Source organism: Strix aluco, chromosome 5 (assembly GCF_031877795.1).
Source record: "Strix aluco isolate bStrAlu1 chromosome 5, bStrAlu1.hap1, whole genome shotgun sequence".
NCBI classification, from domain to species: domain Eukaryota; kingdom Metazoa; phylum Chordata; class Aves; order Strigiformes; family Strigidae; genus Strix; species Strix aluco.
Genome location: NC_133935.1, coordinates 35325414 through 35339247, shown reverse-complemented (window position 1 = coordinate 35339247; position 13834 = coordinate 35325414).

Genomic DNA, 13834 nt, shown 5'->3' with positions numbered 1-13834 from the left:
GGTCAGGGACCCAGCAGCCCCCCACGCACCCCGCCGCACACTGACAGCTACAGCCCGGCCACAGCGGCCCCCCCTCTCCACGGATCGCTCTCCCCTCCCCAGAGCCTGCCTCGGAGCGGAGCCGAGCCGAGATTCCTGCAGTCCCTTCCAGACCAGCAGGAGCAGCAGCAGGAGGGAGGAGGAGAATCACCTCCTCCTAGTTTCACTGGATCATTTCTGGGTGGAGTGTGGAAGGGAAAGCGGGGGGTGGAGGACGAGGCCAATAAAGAACCTCCCCCCCCCCCCCCCCCCCCGACTCCCATGCACCCACCCCGAGCCCCGGCCCGGATGATGGGGCGGGGGGAGCGGACAGCCTTAGCCCCGCTGGCCGACCGGGCTGAGGGGGATAGCGACCCTCACGACGGGCGGACAGACAGACGGACGGACGGACGGACGAAAGAAGGGAGGGACGGAGGGAGGAGGCGCAGCCCTGACTTGCCAGGCCCGTTGCTGGGGAGACGCGGCTGGCGCTCTCTCAGTGGCTGCCCGGGCTCGGTGCCCCCCTCCGCCTACCCCAGTCCGTCGCCGCCGAGGGCTCCGCGCCTCCGCCCTCCCCGCCCCGCCCCGCGCGGCCCCGCCCCTCCCCGCCCCGCCCCGCCCGCCAGCAGCGCCTCGCGCGCCACTGCGGTGCCGCGCGCCGGTCGCTGCTGCGGGCTCGGGGCGCGCGCGCGGGGAGCGGCACCCGCTTACCCCGCCCCGCCCTGCCCTGCCCCGCCCCGTCAGGTGCATCGGCCGCGGCGGCGGGGGTGCGCGCGGCGGCGGCGCCTCCTCGCGCTGCGGAAGGGGAAGGGAGGGACTGGGGTGCCGGGACGAGGGCGGCGGGGGGCGAGTCCTGCCGCCGCTGAGGAGGCCACGCAGCCCCGCGGCGGGAGGGCAGCTCCGGGAGCCGGCGGGGCGCGGGCGGGTCGGAGGTGGGTGCTGAGGCGCAGCCCCCTGAGGCGAAATAGCAGCAGGTGCGGGGTTGCGGGGACCGCGGCATTACGCGTGTGGATGTGAGGAGATCCCCCGGGCGGGGATTTAACGCCATCCGGGGACATGGCGGGACGCTCCGGCACGCATACAGCCTGCTTCTTTGAGTAAACCGGTGTAGACAAAAAGGAAAATCCGGGCCCCGCTGAGGTCACGAGCAAAACTGCGTTGCTGGCTCTGCGAATCAGCCTGGCGGGACCGCTCACACCCGTCAAACGCCAGGATCGTGGCTTCTTAATGTTTCAAGGGATGAGGGGTATAACTGAAGAGATGTGGTGTCAGATCCAGTCATCCCTTCTGGTACTCTGGGTTCTCTTAACGGGCTTCAAACCTTTTGAATTGTATGACTCTTCAGCGCACCAAACTTAATCATTCCTTATGGCTTTCAGGTTCTTAGAAGCTATGCTGAAAATATTCGGTGCTGGTCAACTCATAGGCACGTCGTTGTTTAATGCACCATTTGATACCGTGCGTACGTGAAAAGCCGAATTACAGCCCCATGTCCTTGTTTTAGTTTAGTGATTTGTGTAGGTAGAACCACAGGTACAACAGGCAAGTAAAGACCCCTTACGGTTCCTGTGCTGAGATCTGTGGCGCTCTCCTGTGAACTGTGCTCACAAGATGTAAAGCACAGCAATGGCAAAATAATACTGTGGTAGGCAGAATTTTAATGTTACGTGTTCAGAGAGAGTGTTAATTACTCCAGACCTATGGTACATTCAAATCAATGGAAAGATTCTTGTTGATGTCACAAATAATTTGTTTTAGTCCCTGTCAGTAATACTTTTTTAGGCATTTCCATATTTTTATTAGCTAATTAAACAATTTTAATCTCTTAAAAATCAATAGAAATTTCTTTCTGGGGTCAGATTTTCTCTTACAAAGGAAGAAAATTTATCATCATAGAGACCTATTTTTCCATTGCAGTTGTCCACAGCAACAAAACAGTATCTATTTTTTAGCTAGAAAATGTAATTTACATAGTTTGGCATTTTCAGGATGTGAAATGATGTCTTCTCCAATGTTGTCAACAGGACATGGAATTGAGCACTGGCGTAAAATTATTAGGTGGAGAGACTCCATAACTACAGCCTTTCTGATTGAAGGAATCTGATATAAATAGCAATTTTAAGGTCTGATTCTGTGATCACAAGTTTTTCATTATAGTTTAAATAAATAAATGTATAATCACATGAATTAGTATTTACAGTTTAAGTCCTTAGTCACAGCAGAGTCACAGTGGAAAACAGTAATTTAAAGCTGGAGTAAAAAGTTACCTATCTTCTTAGCAGCCACTTGAGCATTAACTAGTTTCACAGATGTTAGCCATAAACTAAGAATACCCCTGCATTCTGAAATTTCTTAATGTCCTCTGTTAAGGTAGCTGTAATTTCCCTTTATTTCTGCCTTGCATTTGAATTTGTATGTGATCACATGCATTGCCTGATAAATACCTTCCCACATGTACCCTCTGCATGAAGAGATTTCACAAGTTTACTGAGAGCCTCTGAAGAGGTGCCAGTATTCTGTGAAGAGCTAATCTTAAAGCAGGGGTACGTGCATAAGCCTGCACATTTGTGAAAAATTAGATTAGAAGCAGATACTAAGGAAAACTCCGTTTTTTAAGAATTTGTATTGTTTATGTGGTTGGATCAGCAGATGGCAAATATGACTCAGTATAAACGTTACATAATTCTTCTTGGGAAAATAAAATCTCAAGACTGTGCTCTAATTGAAAAGATCATCCAGAAAGCTGTTGAAGAACAGTATGGAGAATCGGGATAGAAATATCAATGGAGCAGATGCATACAGTAGACAGCAAATTCAGGAAGATTTTATGAATGTAGTGAAGCTCAAAACATACCCCAGTAAACCCATCAGCCTAGTGCCCAACAAAACTGCAAAGGCTAAACAAAGGATTCAATTTCATTAGCAAATAGAGCAGAAAACAGTTATTCTATCAACTTGAAAAGTAAAAAGGCATTTAAGCAGCACAATTTATTGGAAGGGTTAAACATAGATAAATTGTAAGGGCTACTGAAGCGAAGAATTCAGAACATGGGTTGGTCTGTTTCCAGAGATGAAATCGATAGTGGACTGTAGTAAGGGGGGGGAAAAAAAAAAGTACCAAGACTGAGTTGAATGTAAATGGTCAAACCTATTAGATCAGGTGGACTCCTTTGTGATTTTAAATGTCTTAGTTCTTGGTTCCTGGTAGTATCAGGACAACACTGTGGAGTGTTAAAAATTATATGTACAATAAATATGTTAACTTGACATAGAAAGTAGAAACATAGCTTTATAATTTGCAGCAGTTACAGATGAGAAAAATAATTTCTAAAACAGCTAAGCAATCTTTCAAAACATTGTATGCTTTTTGAGCAGTGCTGTTCCATACCACAGCAGAATTTTGATTCTATGATTTTAGTATTTGCAAAGACATTTTAAGTTATGACCGCTGCAGCTGTCAGTGTCTAAGTGGCATCACACCTTCAATCTCAAAATCCCTCTTAACACAACATATGCCCTACCTTCTGTTTTCTTCCATTTTCTAAAATACCAGAGAAAGTTAGCCTACCTAGAAATCCTGTAACTGATTTGTCATGTGAAAGGACTGGGATTGACTATAATAAGCAGGGACTTTCCTTAATGTTTTTTACAATGCAACTATCACTTGGCTCACTTCTCTCATGGTGACAACTTCTTCATTTCCTCCTCCTGCAGCCTCCCATGCTTGAAGGCAAATTAAATGGGTGCTTTCTAACATTCTGTGACTTTCCCCTCTTTATTTTCAAGCAGGAGTACAGAAGGGATGTGAAAAACGGAGTTGAAAGAATTGAAAAAAACCAAATCTGTGATACTTAAAATAGTTATGTGTAGTAGTGAACATACTAACATATTTCAGGACTGTGTATTACCAATTTTCTCATGTATAAGGAAGGTCTAAGATCCCTATTACAAATTCTGAGGGATATTCTGAGAGTGAGCTCAAAATGCTGGAATCAACCATCAGATCGGTTTGGCAATAGAAAATAAACTAGCATTAAATAGGCCTAATTATTATTCTCATTTTTGTATACCCATAGTAAGTTAGGGACAAAGGCTGCAAGTGCCCAAGAGAAAGTGCTATTTCTTATGGACCTAGGTGACAAGAGTTTTTCAGGCTTGATATTGTCTTTAGCTCTTTACAGTATATACATAGTGCAAAAAAGACATGGTGAACTTCAAACAACCATGACTAGCTTTGTGTTTGCACTGCTCATCTAGGAGGTATCTAAATATCAGGCTCAGAGGCTAAGTCCGAAGTGGAGGTCCCAGGAGCATGTCTGAGCTTTTGAGGCCAGGCATGAATGCCTGTCATGTCCTGGTTCCCTGTCAGGGTGAAACCCAGATGCACATCAGCCTTCCTCTGAAGGCCTTCCTCAGTGATAGGCTCAGAAAGTAGAGACACAATGGACAGGCCCTCGGTTTAGATAACTGGGGCACACCATAATAGTCACATGCTGCTTAGTTTAGCTCTCACCACTGAAATATGCAAAAGGACTTGCATCCTCCTCCACTGTAAAATAAGATGATAGAAACTGAAGGTACTAAACCTAACTCACGAGGATTATAAAAACACCAAGAGTGCTATGGTTTCAAAAGAGTGCATGAGTTCTTGGACTCATCAGATTAAGTAGAAGCTGAAGTCATATGTAAGGAAAAAGACATCTTTGATGACTTATCCACAACAATCTCTGAGTATACAATTCTGACTAGATCACATTTTCTGTAAATACTTGCTTTCAGGCATGTTGTCATGATGTAAATTTGTAATGGAAAAGAACATGCAAGAAAATGGCCCCTTAGTGGTGGTGCACAGTAGCAAGATGCTGTCTCAGCATTTGGACTGACTGACCCTACTGTATCGTTCTCATGGGTCTCCAAACACACTGAGGAAGAGCAAGAAATTAAACTGTTATTCTGTACCCAGACGCTGGCCTACAGAGTCATCTGAACGTACCATGGGAAGCGTGGGCTGTAACCTCCCACTGCTTGAAAGTCTCAGGTACATACAGGCTGCAGGTTGTGTCTGGAGAGCTGAACCTCTAGAAAACAGTGATGGGATAGTACTGACAGTAAGTCGAATCTGTCTGCCATGCCATTTTCAGTGCAATTGCAATTTTGCTCTGATATCAGATGCTAATATTAACTGGTATATCTGTACATTTCTTTACATGTATTTCTTGTGTGACAGCAGGTGGGATTAACAGTATAATTATTCATCCAATCCTTCTGCTCTGTTGTAGTTTGCTATCAAAATGTGCCTAAGACTATTTTTCATTCGTTAGAGAGAAATGCAGAATCAAATGTGAATACAAGTTGCTAAGAGCAGCATGCCGATGAGATGCCCCAATCCAGTGTGTGCTGACAGATCCAGTACAGTATTAAAGCTTTGCCTGTACTGCTCAATGCACAGCTTGTTGCAATAAAAATAACTTCTTTCTACCTTTGATACATAGCAACCTCTTTCGGACTTTAAAATATTTTTCCCCTTCTTGTCTTCCCTTTTAAGATATGCACAACATTGCCTACACATCAGATTTTGACTGCCTGAAAGAAGGATCATAGAGAAATCTCAGCTGAAATATGCTAGTAATGAGGGACCACAACTGAAAGTACAGACAGCTGTTAAAATTGTGCACAAATGTTACCCTTGGCTCTTGAACAGAAGCATCCAGGAATGCCACCACAGGGGAACTGGTGCACTATAAGGCAATAGCATAGCTAGAGGTATGCTGCCAATGGTTTCCATTCTGTTTGTGTCTCTACTAACACCAACTATTATGGAGAAATATATAGTGGTAAATCACTCCTCAGGATTAACAGAAATCATTGAGCAAACACTTCCTCATCATACATCCTTCAGGTGTGTTTATGATTGTGGATACACATTGTGATGACCAATAAGGCAGAATGTGTTTGAAATTCCAACTGTGCTGCTCTGCCACACATAGCTTCAGACCTCATTAGGACCAAAAGGGAGAGTGGTTACTGGAAATGGATCATACACGCAGAAGAAAATAGAATGTATTTAGGTAATGATCTAGGAAGGCTCAGAACTGTCTATGTATATTGAAGAGGTATAAATCTCAGACTGAGAGCTGGGCAGCTAAGGGGTTGATACAACTAGGAATAATCAGAAGACATTTGAAAGGAGAAATACATGACAAATTTATGATAAATGTTGCAGTTTATCATTAACATGGAACCACATGGACACAGCACTGGTTTTCCTTAATTTTCCTTAACAATGAACCACAATCTTCCACTGATTCTCTTATTAGCTGTAATTTACCAATCTTTGCAATTTCTATTTTTGATGGTTATGATGTAGCTAGCTACCTTCGCACTGGATTCTTGGGCCTTGCCAGTTCTTTTTGAGTGAACATCACTATTTGTGGTGAAAAAGTGGTTGTCATTTGAACTACCAGGGTGTTTATTTACAGGTCAAGTCCAGGGGGTTAATTCAAGTTACAGTCCCATAAGAAAGGTTTTTTTGAAATAAATCAATAAAAACAACTAAAGAGACTTCAAATCTAACATTCATGAAATTAAAATAGCGAGGTGTGAGCTACTGTTTCAATTAACCCTGGCACTAGATGAGTGGAAGGTAGAAAATGTGATGCTAATAACTTTTAAGGGGCTTGAAGGGGGATTTGGAGAAATGTTGAGCATGATTTCCATGCCTGGCAAACTGGTGGACATCTGGCTACATACAATAGTGAAGATTCAGTACAGCTTTTGGAGGAGCAAGTCATGTCTTGTGTATCTATTCTTTGAAGGGGTCAAAGAGCATATGGAAAATGCCAATTCAGTTAGATTTCCAAAAAGCTTTTGACAAGGTCCTTACTGAATACTTTTAAAGAAATTAAACTGTTATCAAGTAAGAGGGACAATTCTCTTGTGAATGGACAATTGGTTAAAGGAGGGAAGGTAATATGGAAGAATGGCCAGTTTCCACAATGGTGAGAGGTTGTCAGAACAGCTATGTAGAGGTCTCTCCTAGGACCTGCACTGTCCAGCAAACCCATAAATAATCTCTGAAGAGAATATGAAGTGCAGTAACAAAGTTTGCTAACAAAGCAACAGTTTTCAGAGTAGTGTGAACTGAGTATGAAAGACTACATCATGGCATTGTTCTAGTAGATAGTAAAATAGGAGGTGGAATTCAACATTGACAAAAGAAAGTAATAATTTCTCTGTTGCAACATAGGAGAGATTTTAGATTCCCCTTTTACAATAATCTCAAATTATTTGGGATATTTCTATGAAAATGTCCATTTAATGCTATATGGTAATCAAAATGACAAATAAAATCATTGGGAATTACTAGGAAAGGAAATGACCATTATTATGTCAATGTATAAAACTATCATGTTTGTCCTGTCTCGAAAAGATTACATCAGAATAAGCAAGATAACAGTAAAGGAGAAGAACCTTAATCAGATGTATAGTACAGCCTTCATACAGCTGAAATAGAGTAGGCCACTTCAGCTTTAAAAAAAAATTATAAACATAGGGAGATATAATAGAAGCATATAAAATCATAAGTGGTATGGAAAAGGTAAATATAAAACCATAATATTTTTTTTTCCTAAACAAGACCTAGGGAAACAAATTGTCAGGGGACAGGCTTAAAACACATGAGTGTATTTTTTCATTCAAACATTTTAATTTAGAATATGCTTAGCATTGCTTTTTATTATGCTTGGCTGTGTGTGCTCTTATTGTGGTAAATCACCTTTTAGCATGGAGACTGCTACCTATGCATGCACATCGATAGTAGCACAGCACAAGCAATAGGTATGTAAACTTTGCTTATCACCTTGCTAATCTATCTTGACTCAGGATACTGCCTTGTGTAAGAGTGTAGTTTAATGTAGTCTTCATATGTAAATTTAAATACAGAGTATACACTATGATACACTATGGTTTTATACAGTATATATACACAACTACACAGTGCTTCTGATATTAAGGGTACTTCTGCTATCTGCCAAGAGGAACAACTAATACCAAATTTGTCAGAGAGAGTGATTTTGTGAAGCTGATACTTTGCTCCCAGCACAAGATTAGGGCCCCTGACATATTTTATTCAGTTAGCCCAACAGTAAAAAGGTTCTTCATTCTTAATTACTTCTCCAAGCCCCACAAAACAACATTCTAGAGTGTTTATTAAAATTTGAAAGCTAGTCCTGTATTGCCTAGGGAAGAAAGTTACTGCTTTTTGCATGAGAGGACAAGGTTATGCAGTGAATTTCTAAATCTCATTTATCTCTTGTGTAACTGGATTACAGAGGAAAATATTAGCATGAGTAATCTGTTTGCTAATGTGACAACTCTCATTTTCAGCCTTCAGACAATACAATAGATTTTGGTCAAAAATAATAATTGGTAAAGTCTATGGCTAAACCACCCAATTAATTTGATTTACGCTCATTATTTATCTGAACCAAAGGTGACTATTGACCCCAGGCAAAACACCCTACTGATTTTAATTCAATAGCTAAGTGCTCAGAGGCAGAAACATACACACAAAAAAAAATAACATAAATGTTTAAAGTACACAATAGCATATTGACCTACACCAGAGCATCAGTAGCAAAGACAGCAGAGTGGATTACAGGAATACCAGCATATCCATGACACTCTTCTAACTGGAGCTGATTCAGCGAAACACATTTAGGAATTAATCCTTGGGGTTTTTTCCACAGGAAGAAAACTGGTACAGCCATTGTGTTAGATGGTCTATTTCCATATTCTATTAAGATAGAGAGCACAGAGACGTACTCTGCTACAGATATGCAAATAGGCTGGCATCATCCTAGAGAAAGATGCAATAATTAATGCAAAGTAATCTTTAATCAAATAATTAAGTATACCACAAATTAGAGCTAAAAAGATCCCCCTCCAATAGACATGCAGTGTAAGAAGCGTATGAAACTGTATTAAAGCAGGGTGAATAACTAAAGTAGAATGAATATTTCAAGTAGGAAGATTCTTAAGTCACATGCATCTGATCACTGTTGTGATGGATTTTTTCCTACGTTTGTTTCTTTCACACCTCTAAACCTGCCAAGCATTGTAGTTTCTTGAAAATAGGTTCTGTAATGGCAAATTAGTGAGTTTGTGACACTACTGTTTTATCACATCATTCCTTTTTACGGTAAAGATACCATAAAACTTTTTAAAGATTTAAACAGCAAAATATGGAACTCCCCAGTTTTATTTTGATGTGTCCTGGTTTAGCCAGGATAGGGTTAAGTTTCCCCAGCAGTGGGGGGGAAGCTCTAGCCGGGTTATTCAGATACCCTGCAGACATCACATCCTGGCGCTGAAGCAGGACAAGGGGTTACCGCGTGTACTGTGGGATTTGCTCTGTTCTCACTGCTGTATTGGTAGATATTTTGCTCTGTTCATTGTTATTACAGTTATTCTTATTGTTATTTTTTGTTGTGTTGCCGTTGCACTGTTGTATTAAACCTCTCCTTATATCAGCCCAGGGCTTTGTATTTCACTCCCTTTGTGGGGGAGGGGCAGCAGCCATGTGGTCTCAGACCCCGGCAGGGGCTAAACCACCACATGATGTTAGTATTTCATCATCTCTGAGCAATATCCCAGTAAGATATGACCCTGCATTAGCCTAATACCGTTTTATGATGCAATTTGTTTCCCCACCACCACCGTTTTTAGCAAGGAAACAATTCAGATTTGCTGTAGAAGCCAAGTAAATTTCTTTTGTTTCAGGTAGAACTTTTACATCAAATCACATCTTCCAGTTATTTTTAATCTTTTGGTACTTTTTGTAATGTACCTGATCTAAAGTACATTGTGTATACGTGCCTTTGTGGTATCTAAACACTCATAACACCTGATTTAGAATTCAGCATGTCTTCATTTATTGTGCATTTCTCTCTTGCCACAATTTTAAAACTTCCTTTCATAAAAATTCTCTTTGTCCCTCTTTTCTACTTCCTTCTCTTCTTTAATATCACTCCGTATTTCTCACGGGGAAGATTACCCTATTAGGATGGCTGTAGTGAAAATGTTCATCATGCTTATGCCATGTTCGAGTTACAGCTCTGCCTCATCCTTTTCTAAGTATGTGTGGCTTCAGTTAACTTCAGTAACTTCACCTCCAGTGCTCTGAAGTCTCAGATTCTTCTGGCAGGCCCATTTCTGATGGATCTCAGGAACAGTACTATGGGTGAGATCTCACAGTATCTGATATAATTAAGTCTGTTATTCGTAAATCTTACTTTATGGAGGTTCTCCTGCTTGGCAGAAGAAGTTTCCAAGTGTCCTTAAAGTGAAGGGACATCAGCAAAGTGGGAGATTATGGCAGTGTTTGTCAGTTAGTAGCCACGTACTACATACAGTAAGTTGTTGCTCATGTTCAAGTTTATATCACTAGATGGGGAAGAAAAAAAAAAAAATCTATTACTGCCTATAAATCACTAATTGCTGCTAGGTAAAAATTTTGCTTTAAATCTACAGCTGCTGGAGTCAAAAGGCAGCCACAATGACATTAAGGATGACAGCTATTCAGCCACATAGGAACAAGTTTTCATGAATAAGGTGCCCAGAATTTGTTATAGTGTACTGTTTTCCCTACACTTATTTCAAACACTCTCATTTTTTCCTCTTTCCTGACAGCAGTAACTTACAATAGCTAAAAATAAGGGACGTGTTTTGCATAATGGAAAGGCAAAAGAGATTAACTCTACGTTGTCTTTGCCTGTTGAAATATTTTGTCAAGTCCCATTTCAAGGAGTCTTTTTAAATCTTCTTAATGTTATGACTTTGAAGGGATACTTTCCTATTGCATAAGCTGAAAATGCTTCTGATAACTCCAAAGGAAGGTTTAAGAACCTCACCATTCAGGTCATGGCCACTCTCAGATGCATCTTCAGATGAATATGAGTTGGAAAGTTAACTTGCAGTTTTCCATGAGAGTTCCATGTCACCAGCTGTTAGTGATTTGGTAGGATTTAGGATCTAGTTAAAGCAAATAGCTCTGATACTGCTTTAAAGAATTTCTCAATGTCTGTTTGCAACTTATTTCTTACATTACTCCTGGATAGGAAATGAAATGCTGGAGATGATGTATTTTTTTATCATTTTTAAGAAAGCTATTGTATAAATATTTTCAAGTACTCAAGAAGTCTGTATTTTTTTGGTGAATACTGCAGAAATATTGAATCTTATGGTTTAGATGCAAATGATTTCTCAGGACTCTGGTTTACCAGAGAAACCTCATTTCTACACCAAATTCAGTTCAGGTAGGCGGCTGTGATTGTGTTGGTGTCCCATATATTGTCAAATTCTGCAACATGTTCTAGTATGTGGCATTCCAGGACGATACCTTAAAAAAACCTCTCCATCATACCTATCCTGAGTTGCAGTCTCCTATTAGAAGTAAAGTTAAAAAATAAGTGGAAGGAACAAACCACATTAAGATTCCAGAGGAATGAAAAGACATCTGCTTTCTGTGCTATTTTCTCTAGCTCTTTGACAAAAATAAAGCTACCCCATTCCTACAGTAGATTTTATATAGATTGGTTTTCTCTCTGCTTAGTCATTCTGCCTGTAAGTTTTTGAATAACCAAACAGGATACAAAAAGAAATTACTCCAGATCACTTACCATACACTATGGTGTTAATATAAACTATCTTGTTAGATTACTATCTGGTGAAGCTGGATAAGGTAAGCATTTGTAAAGGATTACATTTGGTTATTCCCAAGGAAACATAGGAAACCTCTATATATGCTCCTTTTATTAAAAATTAGTAAAATAAAAAATCAGAGTTTTTTCTAGTTAGCGAGGAAATTGAACAAATAAATTGATGATACCAACGTGGAGTTGTTCATCTATGCAATGATAGAAAAACCAGAAAAATTTCCTAAACTTTTTAACAGATAATAATGAAGCACAACAAATATGATAAACATTTTATCATAAAAGGGACAGTAAGTACCAAAATATGTTCTTAGAATTTATTTAAACCTAAAGGGGGGAGGAAAGTCTTTCTTCTAACAATGTTCAGACAGTTCATATGATGTATTTCAAGAGGAAAACATTAATATGCCATAAAGGCAGTAGAAACAAAGATATCTAAATTAAAGGTGAAAAAAGCCTGATTTAAAATCATGTTATAAAATTAATCATCAAAAGTTTAAAAAAACCTCCAAATTGTATCCTGACATTTTCTAGTTTAATGAGACCGTTCATGAGTCAAGAAACAAGACATACTGGTACCCACGGGGAAATGAAGCCACAAGTGACTTCTTGGACTGCCATCTAGCGGTGGCTGCGGGAGGAGAGTTCTGCTCACTATGTTTATTCATGTTTAGGAGAGTGACTGAGAAAATCGTAATTCTGAGAACTGGCTAAGCACTGTTTTTCTTATTAGTAAAACATTAACCATCATAGCCTTCAACATGATAATTCTCCTTGCAAAGGTATTTTCTAGTGCTCAAAAACGTCAATCGTTTCTAGAACAATATAATTACACTGTGATAAAAGTATTTATGACAGTTGCACCTTCTGTGGTAATGGTGTATTAAGGTTTACAGACAATGTGAAGACATCCAGATTTGTTCACAGATAAGTTGTGTAGAGGCTGCTTCTTTATTCAGCACTTACTGGCTCAGACTACCACTTCCGAAGTGCTCATCTGTTCACGTGTTTCTGTCAAATGTTTAAAACACTTACCAATTATCTAACTCAAATCAAATCATGGTGGTTTCAAACATACCGTAACCTTGAAGAACTACATTAACCAGTTCATGCAATATGCTCCACACACTACCAGACTACTGTTACAGAAGCTACAGCATTAGTCCTTTTCTTGTATACCTTATAAATCAATCAGCATTTTCAATGGTTTCTTACCTAGTTGTAATGCATCTTATTTTTACTTCCAAAATTATGCTCTCAGGAAATTCTTAGACAACATAAGATTTAATACTGAGATTTCCTTGGGAAAGCTTTAAGAAATACATATACTCCTTGTATTATTAAAATGAGTGATGGCAACAAAAAGAAAGGCAGGAGATAGCAAAGAAATAACAAAATACACATACTTTAATGTAACTGGTTAGGTATGGCTTGGGCAGTGACAAAACCAAAATGACCTTTTAACAAAGTTAATATTTACCCATTTAAGTAGCTGTCAATACGAGAGATTCATCTCTCTGGGATGCAGAACCTTCCCCTTATTCTGGGAGAGAACACAGGCTATCAAGAGTTTAATTGATTTTTGAAGATTGACTTCCTGCAACTTGTTTCAGCTAGAAAGTAGTGTGACACACACTTGCAAGATGTTCTATAGTATCTGAGAAGCTGGAAGTTGCAAAAATATTTTTTAAGTACTAATTTTCAAGTGTTCAGAAAATACCTTTCATAATTAAACTTCTTCTGATTTTTTATAACCAAAATACACAATAGCCAATAAGCAGATTTTAATTAGTAACCAGACAATTCAAAGATACAGTGTCTAACCCTTGCTCACGCTCATGAAGCAGTTTAAGCTGCTTGAAACTTGCATAAATCCATAATTACTACATTAAAGTGACAGCAGGTTTGGCCCTCTATATGCAATGAGGAGACCATAAAACTTAAATAATTCACTAAAACAAGTTTCAGACAAAATCATTTTAGAAATGTGAGATTTTAAAGTTTTTATATAAGAACACTAAAAAGTACATAGAATTGTAACTACTCAGCTTCTATTTACTATTAATCTTAAAATTTAAGCTTTTTCTTAATTTGAGAAACAG